Source organism: Acinonyx jubatus, chromosome D4 (assembly GCF_027475565.1).
Source record: "Acinonyx jubatus isolate Ajub_Pintada_27869175 chromosome D4, VMU_Ajub_asm_v1.0, whole genome shotgun sequence".
NCBI classification, from domain to species: domain Eukaryota; kingdom Metazoa; phylum Chordata; class Mammalia; order Carnivora; family Felidae; genus Acinonyx; species Acinonyx jubatus.
The window spans coordinates 82,814,771-82,835,331 of record NC_069391.1 but is presented as its reverse complement, the minus strand read 5'-3'; the positions used below and the strand labels follow the sequence as shown (position 1 = coordinate 82,835,331).

Sequence of the window (20,561 nt, the reverse complement as noted above, 5' to 3'; positions counted from 1 at the left end):
GTAGGAGGAGCTAGGATGGCCTTGAACAGCATTAGCTGCCCTTCTGTGTGGTGGTGGTCTGGCTGACTCATTCACCTTGCCTAATTCCTTTGGGATCCGTGGTGGCCGTGGACCCATCACCACTGTCTTAAGTCACGGTAACACCCTCCTCCCCACCACCTCTCCCACCCCAGCAGAAGAGCTTTAAAATTCCAAGTCCCAGGGTTGGGCAATTTTTAAAAAATTACATAAATTGGAGCACGTGGGTGGTTCAGTTAGTTGAGTGTCCAACTTTGGCTCAGGTCACGATCTCACAGTTCGTGGGTTCGGGCCCCACATCAGGCTTTACGCTGATAGCACAGGGCCTGCTTCGGACCCTCTGTCTCCCTCTCTATCTGCCCCTCCCCTGGCTCGTGCGCTCTCTTTCTCAAAAGTAAATAAACATTAAAATAATCTTTAATTATGTAAATAAAACAAAATTGCAAATCCCCATAAAACCCTCTCAATATGTTTCTGTCGCTGGTCTGGATGCATATAACCAATTATATCTGAGTGCTGGCCAATGGATCCTTCCAATGGGCCTTTTCCTCCCGGAAAAGCTGCCAGGTGTGGGATTCCGTGCTAGATTGGAGTTAGCAAGCCGGTGGCACCAACCCCACATCATGGAAGATACAAAGTCTAGCCTTAATGTCATGCCCAAGAACACACTTCGCTCGCGATGTGATTCCTCTGTAATCTCCACGCGGGTTGCTGGGAGTCAGCGATGGGCTGGAAACCCCAGTACTGAGCCGATAAATGAACCAAAGCACCTCAGTCCACCAGCTCTCATCAAGTTGCCAGTCATGGGGGCCCAAGTCGCCCTCTTCCTACTTATGCCACTATTGTTCCCTCTTCTCTTAATATTCCCCCGTCTGCTTATCTAAGCTCTTATTGTACCCATAATTTGTTTACGTTCGTTCTTTCTCCTTTCTTTCTTTCTTTTTCTTTCTTTCTTTCTTTCTTTCTTTCTTTCTTTCTTTCTTTCTTTCTTTCTTTCTTTCTTTCTCCTTTCTTTCTTTCTTTCTTCTTTCTTTCTTTCTTTCTCCTTTCTTCTTTCTTTCTTTCTTTCTTTCTTTCTTTCTTTCTCCTTTCTTCTTTCTTTCTTTCCTTCTTTCTTTCTTTCTTGGTTTAATTGAAACCTGTACTTGTACTTTCTAATATGTTGATTCGCAGACTACCTTCTTGGTGCACACGTATCAGCAGTGAGAACAAAAGGCGAAAAACTGCACTAGTATAATTCAGTCCTTCCAATCACAAAGGACAGAAGTAGAGAGAAGTTTCTACTTTCGGGGGCCAGAAGTGCAACCTTACTCTGTACCCAGAACAGGAGAAAATCAGAGTGCTTAGTGAGCGTCCATCATCAGGGGTCCCCACACTCTGCCCACCTGGCGGCCCAGTGCCCGGCTCACCCTCCCGCTGGGCGCAGAATATACTCATCCCTCTCTCCCGCCCCTTGGAGCCCAGATGTCCCATCCATTTTCAGTCTCCAGTTCACAATTCGGGGTCTCAGGACAGCCTGTACTTTAGTGAATGAGGTGCAGTCTTATCTACCTGCAAACCAGTGAGCAGGAAAGCTGGGCTAGCTGTGTCCCCCACCCTGTACGCGATGGCTGTGTCACGACAGGATCCGTGCACTAACCACTCCTTCGGGAAAGGAAAATAGGAGGTGCACCGCAGTCCCCGGTCAAGAGCAAGACTGAGGGCGCGCAGACATTCTGAGAAGCCCCCACTCCTCCCCCTCGGCAGGGAGAGCGTCGTTCTTGAAGGGCCCTGATTCAGCGCCCTGGAGCCGGCTCCCTGTCTGTGCTGCCAATGGCCTGCGGTTCTGCCTTGCTGTTTGATCACTCTCCTAGATGTCATTTGAATAGGGCACTAGCAGAGGACATTCTTGGGGGAGGGACAGCTTTGTCAGTCTGCTTGCTCCTCAAAGGTGATGGAGAGGACCAACGGTCATTTAAGGTCTCAAGCAGGGTGCCTGGGTGGCTCAGTCGGTTAAGCGACAGACTCTTGATTTCAGCTCAGGTCATGATCTCGCGGTCCGTGAGTTCGAGCCCCGCGTCAGGCTCTGTGCTGACAGCTCAGAGCCTGGACCCTGCTTTGGATTCTGCGCCTCCCTCTCTCTGCCCCTCCCCTGCACTCTCTCTCTCAAAATAAATAAATAAAACATTAAAGAAAACAGGATGGGTAAATATTCTTCCTGGGTTCCCCAAACAAGCCCTCAGCTTTGGGGCACCTGACTCAGTCCCCAGAGAGAAGGTCTGGAGCCCCGCAAGCTTGCACCCTCCAGTTAATCAGACACCCCTGCCTTAGCAAAGTTTTCTTCCTTCCCTCCTCCATCCTCTCTACTTCATCTTTCATGCTCTCCTTCCAGCCAAATGATTATTAACAGTTATGTTTTTATCTCTAGTGCCTGGCAATATGGTTGAAATATACCTACAATTTCTCCCCTACTATCAAGGATTTTCCTGGGCACTAGGGATGTAAATCTTAAATGAGGGTTGTTCTGGGCCCAAGGGACATAAATATTAAATGGGACACACTCCGTGCTGGATAGCTCCCCTTGCCCAGCCAGATCGGCTCTCCACCTCCCCTCCCTGCTCTCTGCCAGAAGTGTGCTTGATTCTATGGACCACCTCCCTGGACTCCTTGCCCTCTGGCATCGGTTCAGCCCATGGGGAGCCTTGGTAGAGACCAGAGGGCAGGAGGGGGGTGAGGCTGGGGTATGGATTCCCCTGGACTGTCCTTTCCTGTCCCTGTATGCTTGGCTCGGGCTGTTTATGTCCCTCCTGTAAAGGAGACCCTTTTCCACTTGATTGTCTCCTTCTGGCTTTGCTGGCTCTGGGTACTGTGGCATCCTCTGTGGTTCCCCCTCTGCCAGCCTTTGTCTTGCTGAATTGTCCCTTATTAAGTCCCCATGGACTTTCCCAACTTGGCAGTGGCACCTGTTTCCGACTGAGACTGGTCCACGGCTCTGTCCTAATTGGACGTGGAAGTGACACACAGGTAAACAATAGGCATACTATGTTGTGACGATAACTCTAATACAAGAAGCTGGGGGAGTTAGTGTGGGTGAGTATGGGTAAGAGAAAGCTTTTTCTTTTTTTTTTTTTAATGTTTATTTTTGAGGGGGTGGGGTAGGGGCAGAGAGAGACGGGGGCAGAGGATCCGAAGCAGGCTCCATGCTGACAACAGACAGCTCGACGCGGGGCTTGATCTCACGAACTGCGAGATCATGACCTAAACCAAAGTTGGATGCTTAACGGACTGAGCCACCCAGGCGCCCCTAAATTATGATTTTTCAAAGATTATGTATTAATTTTACTCCAGAAAATATCCACGAAACCGGGAACAATGGTAATCTCTGGGTAGTGAGGATATAAATACTTTTTCATATTTTTATTATCTAGTTGTATTCGTTATCTATTGCTACAGAGCAAAGTCACCACAAACTCTGTGGCTTAAAACAACACACAGTCATGACTCCACAGTTTCTATAGATCAGGAGTCCAGGCACAGCTGAGCTGTGTCTGCTGCAAGGCTGTAATCAAGGTGATTACTGGGGCTGTGGTCTCATCCGGGGCCAGAGTGGGAAAGGATACACTTCCTTGCTCATGTGGTTGTCAGGAGCATTCTGTTTCTTGTGGGTTGACAGACTGAGGGCCTCGGTGTCTTGGAGGCTGCTGGCCAGAGGCCACCCTCAGCTCCTTGCCACGTGGGTCTTGCCAACATGACCACTGCTTCCTCAAAGCCAGCAAGGAAAAGAGTCTCCTTGTAAGACAGGCATTACAACCTTACGCAACGTGATCACAGAAGAGACATTCTATCGCCTTTGCATTCATGTATGGGTAGAAGCAAGTCACAGGTCCCACCCACACTCAAGGGGGGGGCATCACAAAGGGGTGAACATCAGGAGATGATGGGGACAATCACAGTGTCTCTGCCACAATTGTTTCCTGATAACAATTTACAGTAAACCTATAGTTTCTGTAATCATGTACTATTTTTAAAATACTGTATTTTAAAATTTAAAAACAGAAAAAAGATTATTTATAAACAACCTAAAAGGTATTAATTTCTTGGTGAAAATAACTTCTTAAGTTAGGCTCTGTTCCGATTACGTTTCCTAAAGTTGAAATCTGTTTAATGAAGTTAATATAAAGGATAAGACCACTGTTTTTTGTTTTTTGGTGTGTTTTTGTTTTTGTTCTTACAGAAAGACCCCTGAACCCTTATTTCAAATTGGAAGGTCATCGAGGATTAAAGGGCATACAGTAACATACTAACTTCCCATGGGGCCACATCTGGAAGATGATGCCTCCTGTCCAGCTCATCAGAACTTCCTGGGGGTTGGTCTTAAAAAATCTGACCGTTTCCTCTAAAGGCTGCTCTTTACCTGGGGCCGTCGTGCTGTGTTGGAAGAAAACCTCAACCAGAATGTGGAGAGCTCAGGTTCTAGCTTAGAACACATTATTTTTGTAACATCAACTGAGAAACCTAATTTCTCTGGGTTTCCATTTTTGTCCATTTGAAGGGGAATAAAAATGATACTTGTATCAGCTGACTCCTTAGAGGCAGATGGATGAGATAAATCAATCCACACCCATCTGGCTTTCTAGAAGCTCATTGGTTAGAGTCTGGCAATTCCAGCCCAGGCGTTTCCTGTTGAAGACCTAACTCGGTATCAGGAGGGTCCTCCCCACCCATAGCCTGTTGCCACTGCTACCTGGTTCAGACTCTCTTGTGTGCAGTAAGCACCCTCCGGAATGTCAATCGAGTTGACATGGACCAACCCCTTCCTGGTCTTCCTTAACCCACAAGCAGACCCTTGGCCGGATGTCTGGACGAGGGACGGGCTCAAACCCAGCTAGGCCAATTGGTTTTGTATCTTTAGGAATTTGCAATGGGATTTCCTGCCCTTCATCTCACTGGGTCCCTCAGAAGAGGGACTTAAGTTGGACAGATGGACCCATCTTCTTCCCAGGTTTGTTCAGTCAGCCGTTCTACTCATTCTTTCATCTGTTCAGGAAGCATTCGTTGTTGTGTGATTTGCAGGCACTTTACCCCATTTCATTTAATCTGTACAACAGCATCGCACCCATTTGGCATTCTAGAAGTTCAGTGGCCACGAGTCTGAAGGCAGGCATTATTACCACCCGCATTCTACGGGTGCAGAAGCGAAGTCTCACAAAGGTAAAATAACTTGCTCACAGCGTCAGGTGTAAAGGGGGAAACCGGGAGCCTAGATGAGGTGTGGTTCCAGAGTTCCTGCACTTTCCCCCTGGATTGAAGGTACTTGCCAAGTCCCATGGAGTGGGCTCGGGCTGGGGTTGGGTGTCTGGTGATGGACAGGAGGGAGAACTCCACCCTTCTCACACCACACCGGGGACAGTGCAGTATCCAGATGGAGACACAAGGTGGCAGAGAGCCATAGGACATGCAGCTCCCCAGGCCAGGGCTGGGACTGGTTCTTGCTTCTGCGTTCACACATTCTTTTACATTAAGGAAAGGATATGTGCAACTATTCCATATATACCCAAACTATAAATGTTTCATAATTCACTACAAGAAATAGAGGGAGAATCATAGAAGGAAAAACAAACGTAGGGAGAAAAAAAAAACAACAGTAGTGACAGGTATCAGCATTGTAACAGGCAAAGATTCACTTAAAATTGCTTTTTTTTTTTTTTAAATATGCTTGTTTAGATGAAACCTTGCAAGAATTTATTATTAAATGGTATATTAATTCCTACCTAATTTTTGAGACAATAATAGACCTCTTTAAATTCTCTTTTCCTTAGTTTTACTGGAGGGAAGAATATCTTTCTTTTTTTTTTTTTTTTTTTTTAAGAGAGTGAGCATGAATGTGAGAGCAGGGGAGAGACAGAGAGAGAGAGAGAGAGAGAGAGACAGAGAGAGACAGAGAGAATTCCAAGCAGAGAGAAAATCCCCACTGACAGAGTAGGGGCAGACGTGGAGTTCAATTTCACAACCGGGAGATCATGACCTGAGCCGAAATCAGAAGTCAGATGCTCAACTGACTGAGCCACCTAGGTCCCTCAAGAGTTTCTTTCTTCTAATTATGGAGCGGGAAGGGCATCTGATCTCATTTTCTAGGAAAGAAGTCTACTCAGATGGTGTTTTATTTTAGTCTTACAGGGTTTTACAACGTTAGTACTGAGACTTGAAATCACGTTCTAGTTCTTTTTTTTTTTTTTTCAACGTTTATTTATTTTTGGGACAGAGAGAGACAGAGCATGAACGGGGGAGGGGCAGAGAGAGAGGGAGACACAGAATCGGAAACAGGCTCCAGGCTCTGAGCCATCAGCCCAGAGCCCGACGCGGGGCTCGAACTCCCGGACCGCGAGATCGTGACCTGGCTGAAGTCGGACGCTTAACCGACTGCGCCACCCAGGCGCCCCAACACGTTCTATTTCTAAGACTGCAGGTGGAAATGGGCCCACAGAGCGGGTGAGGTAAAGGGGAGATCTGGTTTAGCTGGTCCAGGGAGCCCTCTTCGGGCCCTCACCTTACTTGATGTGAGGTACGGCACGTCCAGAGGCCTACAAGAGGAGACAGTTTTGCCGTTTTCCAAAGTAGTGGAGGGCACGCTTTCAGAGATGAAGACTTTTCCACTTTTTTTTTTCTTTTAATTTTTAAAAATAATTTACACCCAAATTAGTTAGCGTATAGTGCAGCAATGATTTCAGGGGTAGATTCCTTAGTGCCCCTTCCCCGTTTAGCCCATCCCCCCTCCCACAACCCCTCCCGTAACCCTCAGTTTGTCCTCCATATTTATGGGTCTCTTCTGTTATGTTCCCGTCCCTGTTTTTATATTATGTTTGTCTCCCTTCCCTTATGTTCGTCTGTTTTGTCTCTTAAAGTCCTCCTATGAGTGAAGTCATCGGATATTTGTCTTTCTCTGGCTAATTTCACTCCAGTTGCATCCACGTAGTTGCAAATGGCAAGATGTCATCCTTTTTGATTGCCGAAGGCTCTCCCACTTTTAGCCATAATGAGATCCGAAGCCTTCTTCCCTGCGTGCCGCCATGTCTGGTCACGAAGCTCCACTGGTGGATAGAAACACTCGGCATTGCAGGTGTCAAGCGTCTGGTGTGTGAGAAATGAGGGGCCCCAGCTGTCAGCCACAGAACGGAAGCAGGGAGGCCCTGGAACAGGACCAAAACTGGACTAGTGTCTACTGACCGCCTTCCCTCCAGATGAGCGGACATGAAAGGCGTGCACTGTTCCGGTCCGTCCTGATTGTCTACTAATACGCCCAGGGGTACGGAGAAGGCCACCCCTCAGACCCTTGGCAGGGCTGTGCTTCTCCTTGTGGCGCAGACACGTTTGCTTGGCAAACAGACCAGCGTTTGGGGCTCAGAAGCGCGAGAGAAGCCAAGGAACATCAGCTCTTTGTCGAACACGCTGGGGAAAGGTCGTGAGTAACGTAACTTTGTTCAGGTGGGTGACATGTGTGCCTAAGTTTGAGGACCCTGTGGCAGCTTGGTCTGGCAGAGTTGGGGGCTCTGGGGATGCCTGAAACAGGGAATAGTAGGACCATCAAGAGGGACAAGACTGGAGGTGGAGACGCCAATTCAGGCACTCTGCTTGCAATCCAGGCCGTCGGGGGCCCTGCGTCAGGGGCCAGCGGTGGGGGCAGGGGGCGCACACATAAGCTGCTAGGTAGGTCGAACGGGTGAGCTTGCTGAGGACCTAGCTCAGGGGATTTGATGAGGTGATGCCCGGGAAGTGCTTAACACAGTGTCAGCCCCGAGGAAGGGACCAGGGACCGGCAGACATCAGCTGCTGCCTTACGGGAGGAGGGGTGAGTGCGTCGCTACAGAGGGGGGACCTGAACACTGCAGTGCATCCGGGGAGGGGGGAGTGTGGAATCAGGTTGTCCGACATCGGAAGGAACACGGGAATGAGGGCCCCCCTTCCTCCTCGTGCCCCACAGACGGGCTGCAGGTTCCACAGAGAAACCTTCTCGCTGCCCAGTGTGGGCTTTTCTTTTTGTCCGAGACCAGACTGCCTGGGGTCAGCGTTGCAGAGGGCTCTCCAGACGGAACATGGGCATCTATAGTTTATTCGTTTATTTTTTTAATTGTTTTAAGTGTTTTTATTTATTTTTGAGAGAGAAAGACACACACACACACACACACACACACACACACAGAACCCAAAGCAGGTCACAGGCTCTGAGCTGTCAGCGTAGAGCCCGACGCGGGGCTCGAGCTCACGAACTGCAAGATCGTGACCTGAGCCGAAGTCGGACGCTTAACCGACTGAGCCACCCAGGCGCCCCTGGACATCTATAGTTTAAATGATTGCCCGGCTGCTGTCCATGCTCACGGGGTAACTGGGAAGACATTGTCTTTGGGTGAGTGCCTGGGTGCTCTGGGGAGGAACGCCAGTGACTAAAACTTGAAATGCAAAGCAACCCAACCTTGGGGAAAAAAATGCCCTTCCCCTCAGTGAAATAGCTGACCAACTGCTGCAGCGCTCGGCCACGTCTACAAAACACCCTCACAAGCATGACCTCATGTGATTCTTTGTCCCTTGCTTTTTCAGGTGTAAGAGGCTTGGAGCAAAGCAGCTACAGAGTCTTTTTGGCTTTCCTTCCAGAAGTTTCTCTCCTCCTGGCCAAGTCACATGACCTGAACGTAACTAGGGGAGGCTGTCAGGTGCGCGCGTGGCTCTTCTGGGGTCTGCGCGTCACTGGCAGGGTGCCGTCGCTCACAGGCGTTTCCTACTTTCATGAACCCTTTCTTGCTCTAGCTCTGGACAGGGTCTTAGGCTCCACGAGGACCCACAGGGACCGGTCTGTGAAGGCCTCTGGGCAAGAGGGGGGCTGGAGTGGGGCTGGAAGGTGTTTGAGCTCCAGAGAGCAGTTCTGGAACTGCAGTGTCCAACCCGTGGCAGGAGACACAGTTCCCTCTCCTTGACCGTCTCACCCTGATTTCTGTGGCACCTTACCTCTGACGTAGGAGACGTTGGCTAACACTGTTGGGTGGGGAAGGTTGAAGGGAAAAATTTCAAAATGGCCAGACACATGAAGGAACAGGGCTCGCGTGCCCTGTCTTGCTGTTTTCACAGTCTGTGCCGCAGAGGAAACGGCAGAGGCCAGCGGACTGGTTGCTTTCGAAGGGCACCTTGAAGGAGCCTTATCAAAGCTACAGCCTGATGCTCTGTGGCGGGTAAGGAAGTTCTGTTCTTGTTGACTGGTCAGCTGAAGTCCTTAGACTTACTGGCGGAAACCACCCACAAGCTGGGGCACTCAGCCAGCCACACTGCAAGGGCACAGAGTCCCCTGGGGCTTGGACCTTCTAATGATACATTCTCTCAGCAGTGCCTGGAAATAAACGTCCTTGCTTATTTTGCTGGAGACAGCAGGCCTCCCTCCTCTAGTCTCCCTCCTTGGGGTGGGAGCGCTTTCCCTCATCGCTTGCTTTTCCAAGTAGAACAGACTTGGAGAAAGCCGCCGTGCTTTCGCTCTTCGATCTAGAAAGGTCTGTCTTCCTACTCAACAGGTCACGTGATCTAAAAAGAACTGGGACAGGGTTGTGGGTGCTTGTGGGACTTTTCTGGGGTCTGCAGATTACTGGCCCAGCCCTAATTATAGTGGCGAGGGTAGGCTGGAGCGTGACACCCGGACGCGTAGAAAACCAAGTAATTGTACTTACTAGGAGCAATCACATCCCCAGAATGAGACTTCTGTGTCTTTAAGTGAGCAAAGTCTAGAAGTTTTTCAGGAACCAATTTTGGGCCTGAAGGATTTTCACTTGCCCTGTAGTTCCTTGGTCATTCGGTCAAGGGAGGAGACTATCCCCCGAGACCCATGCAGAGTTTGGGGCCACAGACATTTGCTGAAAAAAGTCAGGTGTAACTCAAGTTGTAATCTTTTCCCTGGAATAAATTTGCCCTCCCCAGTTAATCTCAGACAGAGGGCAGCTTGACTGATTTCCTCTCTGGAATTCAGGTCTCTAACACTAGAAATGTAATCCCACTGCATGTACTGTTTTGGTGAAGAATGCTTTTCTCTCTGTAACAGGGATAGGGATCCTGGAACTGGGTTCTGGGCCCAGCTTTGTCACTTAATAGCTATGTGATGTTGGGCAAGCTGCTCTCTGCTTGTTTCCTCATCTGTAGAAGAAGGGACGGTTTCCAGTAAGGAGAAAATGAGTCAATATGCCTAAAGCACTCAGAACAAAGCCTAGTATGCATTGGTATATAAGAAATTGTTATTTTTCACCATATGAAACCAGAGCAGAATGTGAAATGAAGGGATGTCGTGTTGGTAACTTTAAGTAGTGACAGTCTCGGCCTAGGAGGCAGGAGGCCTGGAACTCTCTAATCAGGCTTCCCATTAAGAAATGGGGGAATTCTGAGCTACTCAGTTCCTTTTTTTTTTTTCATTAAGAAAATATTTTTAACGTTTATTTATTTTTGAGAGAGAGAGCGAGAGAGGAGGGGAGGGGCAGAGAGAGAGAGAGAGAGAGAGAGAGAGAGAGAGAGAGACGAGGGGAGGGGAGGGGAGGGGCAGAGAGAGAGGGAGACAGAGAATCTGAAGCAAGCTCCAAGCTGAGCTGTAAGCACAGAGCCTGATGTGGGGCTCGAACTCATGAGCTGTGAGATCAGGACCTGAACCAAAGTCAGACGCTTAACCGACTGAGCCACCCAGGCGCCCCCAGTTCCTGCATTTTAAAGGGGGGTGGTGGTAACAAGCCCATCAAGAGATAATGGATAAACATACAACGCACCATCACTCAGCCATAAAAATGTAGTGCTGACACTCGCCACAACATGGATGAAATTTAGACCTTATGCTTAGTGAAATAAACCAGACACAAGCAGACAAATTGATTGCGCTTATGTGAGATATCTAGAAAGACAAAGTCACAGAAATAGAAAGTAGAACCGGGGCTACCGGAGGCGAGCGGGAACGGGAGGTGGGTAGTTAATGCTCAACGGTTAGCTCCTGTTTTGGGTGATGAGGAAGGTTCTGGAGATGGGGGGTGCCAATGGTTATTCAACCGTGTGAATGTACTTAAGTGCCGCTGAATTATACGCTTAAAAAGAATGAAAATGGCAAACTTTGTATGACGCGTTATTTTACCACCGTGAAAAAAAAAATCAAACAAAAGAAGCCAAAAAAAGAGAGGGAGAGAGAAGCTTTGAAAGAGAAAGGCACTTGCTATAAACTTTGAACTTGTATAGTCCGTGAGGCCACAAATAGGGGCTACCAGGGGAAAACATGAGGTGCTGACATTAGCCCCCAAGCCCTTTCCAGCCTGAGCCTGCTGTGGGTAAACTCCCTTCCTTTCGGGCACTTTCAGGCCCTTTGCTTCCTTCGGGACACAAGTCTGGACAAATCTTCCCAGCCCCCGTTCTCTGTCCCGGGAGCTCCCCTACCTACTCTGGGCTCCGCCAACCTGCCATCCCTTCCCAGTTGCCCGCTGCTCCATAACTTGCTTTTCTTTACTTGTGTGCGGCTGTTTGTCAACTATATTGTTAGCCCCTCCATGGGGAGGGGCTGGTCTTCCCCAACTCAGGGCTGTGCCCCACCCCCAGTCCCCAGTCCCTGACTCAGAATGAGTCACAACGGGTGCTTGACAGGGTTCCTCCCTGCATTCCTTGCCGGGAGGAACTACAACTACGACGGCCTGGCTGCATCAGGTTCTGGCCCTGGTTTTTGCAAATTCTTAGACTTCCGTTCTACCCTCTGTAACCAAGACCTCTTACCTTGTGACCCAGAACAGACGGGTGTGTGCACACACACGTATGTATGTAGTTTCATGAACTATTACTAACCATTGCTCTATGTGGTACTAACTGAAATTCTGGATTTATTCGATTTTTTAAAGGGCTTATAGTAACAGGGATTTTGCCACCATGACTGCGTGTGTGGAAAATACAATCGGGGGGGGGGGGGCGGGGGGGACTGGCGAACGCTTGGGCGTGTCCACCACTGGCCGCTAGGGGGAGCTGCCAGGCCAGGCCGTGCAGGGCACGAAGGGACAGCGTTGGTGGCTTAGACAGAGCAGTCTCAGTGCTGGTGGGACCTCAGGATGCCCACGCGAGCTCTCACACCCCTTCACGCCAGCGGAGCACATTCTGACTTCGGTTGACTTAGCTGAAAGAGCGGGGTCCTGTTTCACCCTCTCCTGGGGGGAGCCATTTAAATGTGTACCGTGCTGGGAGTAGGATTTTTGGCTTAGCATTGGGACCGTCCTTCTCTGGGAGAAAGACAGAGCCGCTCTTTCTCCCTTTTTGCCCAACTGCCCTTTAGATGTGTGACTGGCCGCCTTGGGCTCTCCACGAACACCCTGCAGAGTCTGCCTCACGGGGCGGGTTCTGAACCGTACTCGGGCACCCTCCTCCAGACGCGGCCAACAAGGCCTCTCCTGATTGCCATTTTGGCTGTGGGGACACCTGGCCTGGTCTGGGCTCTCTCCCTGAAGCAGCCACGAGAAGTCCACCTTGGCCACAGGCCATGGGATGTTCCAGCCTTCCTCTGTGAGGGCCAGGAGGGTCAGGGCATCGTCATCAGTGGGGTGCCCGGTGTGTGTGAGTCACACGGTTCTACTTGTCTACGAGGGTGTTTCTTGTGCTTGATCAAAGTTATGATGCAGGCGGCTCGACCTCCCCAGTGGAACCCGGGAACACGTGCCTCCATGTTTTGAACAGATTCAGCAGACATTTTAGACAGAGTAGCCAGAAGGGTTATAAGGTGTGTAGGCAGTGAGGGATTCCTTTCACATCACTGGCAAGCGCTAAAGCTCTTTTCTCTGCCCACCGCCTCTCCCCCAGCCTCCACATGCACACCCCCTCAGTCGGCACAGCCAACGCCCCAGCAGCGTGGGGTACGTTAGGCTGGGAGCAGCCCCCAAAAAGCGAGGGTAATGCCCTTCAGGAGCTGCCCCGACCCTGAGCCAGACTTACCTGGTGAGGCCTCAGAACAATCCCACGGACAAGAATTCAGAAAGGATTGTGGAGCCCCTTCTGTTGGCCACAGGAGGTAGCCATGGCCTGGGGTAAAAATAATGCTTTCAGCTAGGACCTGAAAGCCATTACTCATGCCAGTCCCCTCTTTGTTTGTGTCAGCAGGAAGCCAAAGGCTGTGGAGATCAGACTCCCCTACTGATTCCCCCTGCAGGCGCCTGGATGAGGACGTGCGGGAGCTATAGAGTTCCTTCCTCAGTCATGTCTCACCTTGACTGATCCTTCTCAAAAACAGCATTTGAAACCGGCTCCCGAGACTCTTAGGACAAGTCCTCCCTTCCGGCTGCTGCTGGGTTGCCAGCCCCATCATGTCCGAGCTCCCGCTTTCTGCCTACTGCTGGAGGTTCACAGTCACTGGACGCTTTCGGCAGGTAAGTCTAGTTAGGGGCTCCCCTAGGGCGATGCTCACGGTAGAGATGATGATATGGCTGAGAAGTGACAAAGGCATCCACCGTGGAAAGGACTCTGCAAACATCAGTTAGCCTCAAGGAGGGACCAGATTTATGGTCTCCACCCTTTCCCACAGGTGTTTAAAGGGGACCAATAGGTCTCCAAATCCTGGCCAGAACCACTTAGGGGAAGGATCTCACTGTGAAAAGTGTATTGCATTTGATGGTTCCAAGTCCTTCACTCCTTCTATAGCCAAACATTCTGACTGTAGCATCGAGTGCTACTCTCTAAAGAGGCAGGACCCGTTTCCCAATCTCTTTGAACCTGGGCTGCTCTTGTGACTTGTTTGGGCCAAGAGAATGTCATGGAAATGATGGGGAACCAGCAGTGAGCCTGAGCCTGAAGAAGCCTTGTCTGCTTGTTCGTCTTGCTTCGTGGTCATGGCCCCCAGAACGTTCTTGGGCTATTCAGCCAGAAGATACGAGTCACAGGGCTGAAGTCACCTTCTGTCAGCTGACAGGTACAAGGCGAGACTGGCCACGGTCAGCAGAGCTGATGGTCAGTGGACCACTCAGACACTCAAGCAAGAAATGCTCATGGTTGGGGCGCCTGGGTGGCTCAGTCGGTTAAGCATCCGACTTCAGCTCAGGTCATGATCTCATGGTTTGTGAGTTCGAGCCCGGCATCGGGCTCTGTGCTGACAGCTCAGAGCCTGGAGCCTGCTTCCGATTCTGTGTCTCCCTCTCTCTGCCCCTCCCCTGCTCGTGCTCTGTTTCTCTCTCTCTCAAAAATAAATAAACACTAAGAAATTTTTTAATAAAAAAATGCTCATGGTTTTATGCCACGGGGGCTTTGAGGGCTGTGTGTTACACAGCATTACTGTGGCCACAATAACTGACATGCCCACTTATAAACCAGAGAAAGATGCACCCTTTGAAGAATTATTAGCAGCAACTTTCGCCTTTCGCTGGTCTTCAAGTCTATAGATGTGTTTAATATCTTCGTAGAGACCACAGAACGAGCACAAGAAGCGAAAAATCATTCTTTATTAGGCATCAGATCGACAGAGGTAGGAGTAAAGCCAAGAAAAGTGACATCGCATTTCCGCTGCTTCTGGATAATACGGGATGTCCCTATCCAGACGGCGTGGTTGCTTGTAGCAGTTAGTATTCTTCATGTTGGCATCTGGATAAAAACTCCTCTTCGTGTAGAGGTCAGTGTGTGCACAGATCATTGAAAGGTAGCCTTTATGAGACTTACTGGGAGGCAGTGGCAGTGTTTGGCTTCCTGAATTTCAACGTGGATCAGACGCACAGATAAGAATCTGGCCACACAAATTCATGAATCCAAGTCTGTTGTTCCAGCAATCGTAGGATTATTGGCTTCCTGAGCTGGAGTCCCCAAACTCTTAACACAGAAAGATAAATTGAAGTACTCTGTCCTACCTTTTGAAATATTATGCAGACCAGAAAACACCGCAGGGTTTTTAAGATCAACATCAAGCTTCTGGCTATTTGGTTATATATCCGATCATGTATCCTGACAGTGATTGAATGGGGCATATGGAGGAACTGCATTAACGTTCTCTGGTCATTCAAGGCCTGCCATCAGTCAGTGTCAGCGAATGTACTTTCCGAAGAGTGAGTCTTGTCTCTCAGGGATTAATTTATAGATGGGGGAGGATAGAAACGAGTTGCCTCCAGTTTCCCTGGGAAACACTAATTTCTCCTCCCTCTTCTTACTCATCTCAACTCGATCTCCGACCCCAGAGCTGTGGACACGCAGGACACGTGCCTCTGGGTGGGGAGATCTCTCGAGTCGGCCCCAGGGGCCCCAGGGGCTTTCCCTCACAGATGTCCCTGTCTCTCCGACCTTGGCGTGAATGACCACAGCCCTGGTTCTGAGAAGGGAAACCATTGTGTGTCTCTGCCCACTGCAGAACAGCAACAGAGGGAGGAATTCAGGGACAGCAGCTGGAGGCACCAACACAGCACACCCTGTCCCTGGTGCCTCACTGGCGTTTCAGCAGGAGACGGTAGTTTTGAAATGAGCATTCACGAGGGAGCCGACACAGAGACTCAGGGGGATCAGCACGAATAAAGATTTCTTTCTTTCTAAGTGTAATGTGTGCATCATTTTTCTCGCAAGACTGCAGTGATTCAAGTCAAGTCCTCTGGCCGTATTCTAAAACCCAGTTCTGCAAGAACACCGGATTTATAAACCCTCAATATATCCCACAAGCTCTACAAAGAAAGATCTGCCATTAGGCAAATGCAACTTTGTAAAATTTGTGAGCAAAAGGTCCACGGTGAGCAAGCTAAGTGCTGTGTCTCAGTCACAGGAAATCACGAATATTACCGAGATTAAAGAATATGGACACTTTGGAAGCCTATCCAGCAAGTACTTGTGGTTGAGATAAGAGAGTCTACTTATAACACTCCCTGCCCGTGAGGAGTGGTTCTCAGGGTGTGGTCTCCAGACCAGCAAAATCAGCATCAGTGGGGAACCGGTTTAAAACGCTCATTCTCGGGCCTCTTCCCAGACCGACTGAATCAGAAGCTCTGGGCTGGGGCCCAACAATCTGAGTTGTCACAAGTCCTACCCGGGATTCTGATGTGTGCTCAAGTTTGAGAAGTACACGTTTATGAGATACCATCTGCCTCACGAGGTACACGGGATGATGGCTTTCCTTCCCAGACATCTAGTCCTTAGTGCCCTAAGGCATCTGTGTAACGGGTCACCTTCTCCCTGTGCATCTAGAAGCCTACTGGCACGTAGTAGCTTTGGGAAAATAAGGAAAAGTGTCGAATACGTTGTTGTGTTCTTGACTGAGTCCACAATGCGAGTGTTCTTATTGTCCACAACTCATCTACCAAGCCATTGGGTTAGAGCGGCATCTACCTCCCTGAACCAATTTCTGTATCAACAAAGAAAACTTCAGTCATGCTGTGGTGACAAATCGCCTGCAAACTCCCCTCATGTAACGTCATAAAGGTTCACTGATGGTCACAACACACTTGTAATCAGGTCGGCAAGGACACTGTACCCCACGCAGCACTAGGGGACCCAGGTGACACTTATTGCCACGGACACCATGATGGGAGAAGGGGGCACAGTGAACCACGCACTGGCTTTTCGAGCTCCCACCTGGAACTGACACATCACCTCCGCAAACGTGTCATTGCCAAAGCAATCACGTGACCGAGCCTAACTTCAGAAAGAGGCAGGGAGTACCCAGAAAAAGAAGGGGAACATCTGAGATCGGCCCAAGTGATGACAATCCAGGGTTATGAGTGGGCCACAACCCCCATGTTATGCAAAGCTGTGTTTTAACATTAAAGAAACGGTCAGGGGTGGGGGGTAGCACTTGGGTGGCTCAGTCAGTTAAGTGTTTGACTTCAGCTTAGGTCATGATCTCATGGGTTCGAGCCCCGCGTCAGGCTCTACGCTGACAGCTCGGAGCCTGGAGCCTGCTTTGGATTCTGTGTCTCCCCCTCTCATGTTCTGTCTTTCAATAATAAATAAACATTAAAAAAAAAAACCATTCCTAGGGGCTCCCCAGCCCCTCACAGGCTCCCTCTCAGTAATCTCCCCCCCCTCCGAGTGGTAACTGTCCTTTCAACGCCACACATCAACTTTTTTTTTTTTTTTTTTTTTTTTTTTTTTTTTTTTTACACTCATTCATTCAACTGGTGTTTGTGAGCCAGGCACCAGAACTTCTTAGTCTTGGCAGGTGGTGTTACAAACCCAAGTGTGACAGCTGAACTTCTGAGCTTCATTTTGGAAGACTTGTTTTTGTGTGTGTGGGGGGGTGTGTGCAGAGAAATGGTGACATATTTTATTTAAAGAAAAAAGGCTTAGGGGCGTCTGGGTGGCTCAGTCGGTTGGGCGTCTGACCTCGGCTCAGGTCATCATCTCGCGGTCTGTGAGTTCGAGCCCCGTGTCGGGCTCTGTGCTGACAGCTCGGAGCCTGGAGCCTGCTTCGGATTCTATGTCTCCCTCTCTCTTTGCCCCTGTCCTAGTCACATTTTGTCTCTGTCCCTCTCAAAAATAAATAAACATTAAAAAATAAATAAATAAATAAATAAATAAATAAATAAATAAATAAAGCATAGGTTAATTTCGTACTTAATAGTGAATACAGAGTAATTTTTAAAAATAGGATTTGTTTCTGGGGCGCCTGGGTGGCTCAGTCAGTTGAGCCTCCGACTTCGGCTTGGGTCATGATCTCATGGTCTGTGAGTTCAAGCCCCACAACGGGCTCTGTGCTGACAGCTCGGAGCCTGGAGCCTGTTTCAGATTTTGTGTCTCCTTCTCTCGCTGACCCTCCACCGTTCATGCTCTTTGTCTCAAAAGTAAACAAACATTAAAAAAAAAAAAGAAAGAAAAAAGGTTTTTTTGAGAGTGCACACATATGCACATGTGGGGGAGGGGCAGAGAGTAAAAGGGAGAGAGAGAATCCCTCTGTGGTATTAGCACTGGGCCCAATGTGGGGCTCAAGCTCACAAACCGTGGGATGGTGACCTGAGCCGAAATGAAGAGTGGGACGCTTTACCCACTGAGCCACCCAGGTGCCCCTGAAGGGTGACATATTTTAGATAGGATTGAGGGACTGGAGTCCTCTGAAGTCACAGGGATCCCACCCAATTAGCGACTTGTCTTTATCACCTGTTTACTCAGGCACATGACTACACAGTGAGGCGGATGGATCACAGCCAGAGTCCCTCTGCTGCCTGACACGTGAGAAGCGAGTGGCCCGCCCGGCCGGCACTTGGTGTGGAGCCGCCTGACGACACTGGTGACAGAGCAGCACCTGACAGTCTGGGCTCAGGGGTCTCCTCTTGCCCTCCACCACACAGCCTCGTCCTTGCAGGTAGTTCTAAGGCGGGACGAGCTGGATCCTTCCGGGTTGGGGAACGGGGAGCAAGTATAACATTTATTTTGGCTCAAATACGGGACTGGCGTTTGCTCTTTGGAATACCTCCTATGCGACTTCTGTCATCGGAAAGCGAGGGATACGGTTCCGGCCCTATTCAATCGCTAAAGATCTGAGCCGGAGAGGCAGCGGGCAGCTGGTTGCCTCAAACGCCAGCTCCTCCCCCGAGGTCCAATCGGACGCCTCTGTACCAGCCCGTGGTATTTTGCGCTCTAGCTTCTCCACAGAATCCTTGCTGGAATTCAGGCCGTGGGTCCCAGGGACACGACTCTAAGTGCTAATTCCACCTTTCACACTTCCAGAGCTGACTGTGACTTCCCAATTCCCAGCCCCCCTCCCCACCCCGGAGAGCCACCAGTGACTTTGGCGGGGAGGGAGCGGGAGCACGTGCGGCCCTGGAACACTGTGGCCACCGGCTCGGCCACATCCTTTTGTGGTAATCGTCTTTGGCAAAATGGACTGTAAATGTATTTTTATAATCAGCTGGCTTCTAAATTACAGCCGTGTGGCGTAATGGCAGAGTAAACATATGATTAGTAATTTCCTTATGGCAGAAAGTAGAACGGTCTCAGGCTGAGTCTCTGGCTAAGGCCCAGGGCTTAAAAAGAATTGTTCTTTCAGTACAAGAGAAAAGAGAAAACTCTCTTTATTCCAAAGCCAAAGCAATGGGTCACGGCCTTCTTCCTGTGTAGAAACAATTTTCCTTCCCGAGGAAGAGGGCAAGAGCAAGATGAACTTGGGAAAATACTCCAAGGGCTGTCTGCACGCTCAACCTCTGTCCCTGAAGTACCGCCTTCCCCATGGCAGCCATGGTTCCTGGCCTTCTAGAAACGACTGCTCCGGAGTTACAGAAATGCCATCCAACACGGACACACACAGACTACCATGGCTCCTTAAACACCCAAGATAAAAGATGCAGCATAATGCTTCTTGTTTTGTTACTGTTGTCTCTGCCCCATCCAACTTGTATACAAAAGAACTATGGTAGTTCTCCTCATTCGGGACTAAAACAATTCTCAGTGTGGACCAAAGGCCGTGTTGAGAAACACCTGGGCTGCTGCTGCTTCGGGTGAAGCTCAGAATGGGCATTTTCCCCAGGTCCTGCAACCATTTCTGACGTGTGCCGTGGACGCGGAAGTTCCCACCGAACAGGCAAAAAATTACTCGTTAGGACCTGATCCCATCTGCGAGGGTTACCACACACCTGCACACCCGCGAATCTTCTCGCCACAGGACTGGCAAGTTACAAACCAGAGCCCCAGAGCCCAGCACTCCACTTATGGGGTGGGGGGGGGGGTGCTGGTCTAGAATGCACACTCCTGGTAACTTTCTCCAGCAGCAAGGCTCCCCCAGCCCTCCTAACCCCCACACAGGGTTTAGTCCATTAAGCCACGGTGGAGCAGGACGAGTTGTATTCAACGTTTTTGTTGTGTTTTTTTTTTTAATGTTTTAAATTTTTGAGAGAAAGAGAGAGAAAGCATGCGTGTGAGTGGGGGAGGGGCAGAGAGAGAGGGAGACACAGAATCTGTCAGAATCAGGCTCCAGGATCTGAGCTGTCAGCACAGAGCCCGACTGGGGGCTTGAACCCACAAACCCTGACATCATGACCTTAGCCACAGTCAGACGCTCAACTGACTGAGCCACCCAGGCGTCTCTTTGTTTCTTAATGTTAAAGTCTCAAAGTTCCCACTGATCTACCCTTTTGTCTAGGGGTGTCTTCAGCTTCTAATTTTCCAGGGTAAGAAAACAGAGGCTGTCACTTACAGGTTTAGGCTTCTCGTCACATCTGCCAGAAAACAAGATCGGGAGTCTCCAGCCCTAGGCCGGCCTCACGTGGGGGAACCTGCCCCAGTGTCCTGTCACACATTCCTTTATAGCCTTGTGGCTCAAGAAACTGCAGCTACACCAACGGGGGACAATCAGGCTGGTTTATATAATGTGCCAAGATCCCAAGATAAAAAGCCTTGTAAGTGCCCAGTGTTAGCAAACAAGGCGCAAAGCAGAGCTCCTGGCAGCTAGATTCTTTCTGTATTGAGACCACACTCCATGATAAAACACTCACTCATTTCCTTTTGCAAAATTTAGCATAAGAAATCTGCAATGAAGCACAGACGCAGGAATTTGTTTTCTCATGCACTGACATTATTAATGACGTCTCTTGTCAAACAGAACAAAATTCCCAGGACCACAAACCAGCAGAGACGCAGCCCTCCCT

At 49.6% G+C, this 20,561-nt stretch overlaps 2 long non-coding RNA genes across 5 annotated transcripts; one reads left to right on the top strand and one right to left on the bottom strand.

The window, feature by feature from the left end:
• Nucleotides 1–10,524: 10,524 nt before the first annotated feature.
• LOC128312245 (uncharacterized) lies at nt 10,525–11,946 on the bottom strand. The gene is made up of 2 exons (XR_008291272.1): nt 11,451–11,946; nt 10,525–11,087 (listed from the first exon to the last, which is right to left on the bottom strand). It is a non-coding gene; the product is annotated as an uncharacterized LOC128312245 (long non-coding RNA).
• LOC113594240 (uncharacterized) lies at nt 11,637–20,322 on the top strand. Of its 4 annotated transcripts, none has more exons than XR_008291274.1 (3): nt 11,637–11,797; nt 13,126–13,391; nt 18,091–20,322. It is a non-coding gene; the product is annotated as an uncharacterized LOC113594240 (long non-coding RNA). The 4 variants fall into 4 exon arrangements; XR_008291275.1 differs by having other exon boundaries at nt 11,658–11,694; XR_003414570.2 differs by lacking the exon at nt 11,637–11,797 and adding an exon at nt 12,605–12,748 and having other exon boundaries at nt 18,091–19,378.
• The last annotated feature ends 239 nt before the right edge of the window (nt 20,323–20,561 follow it).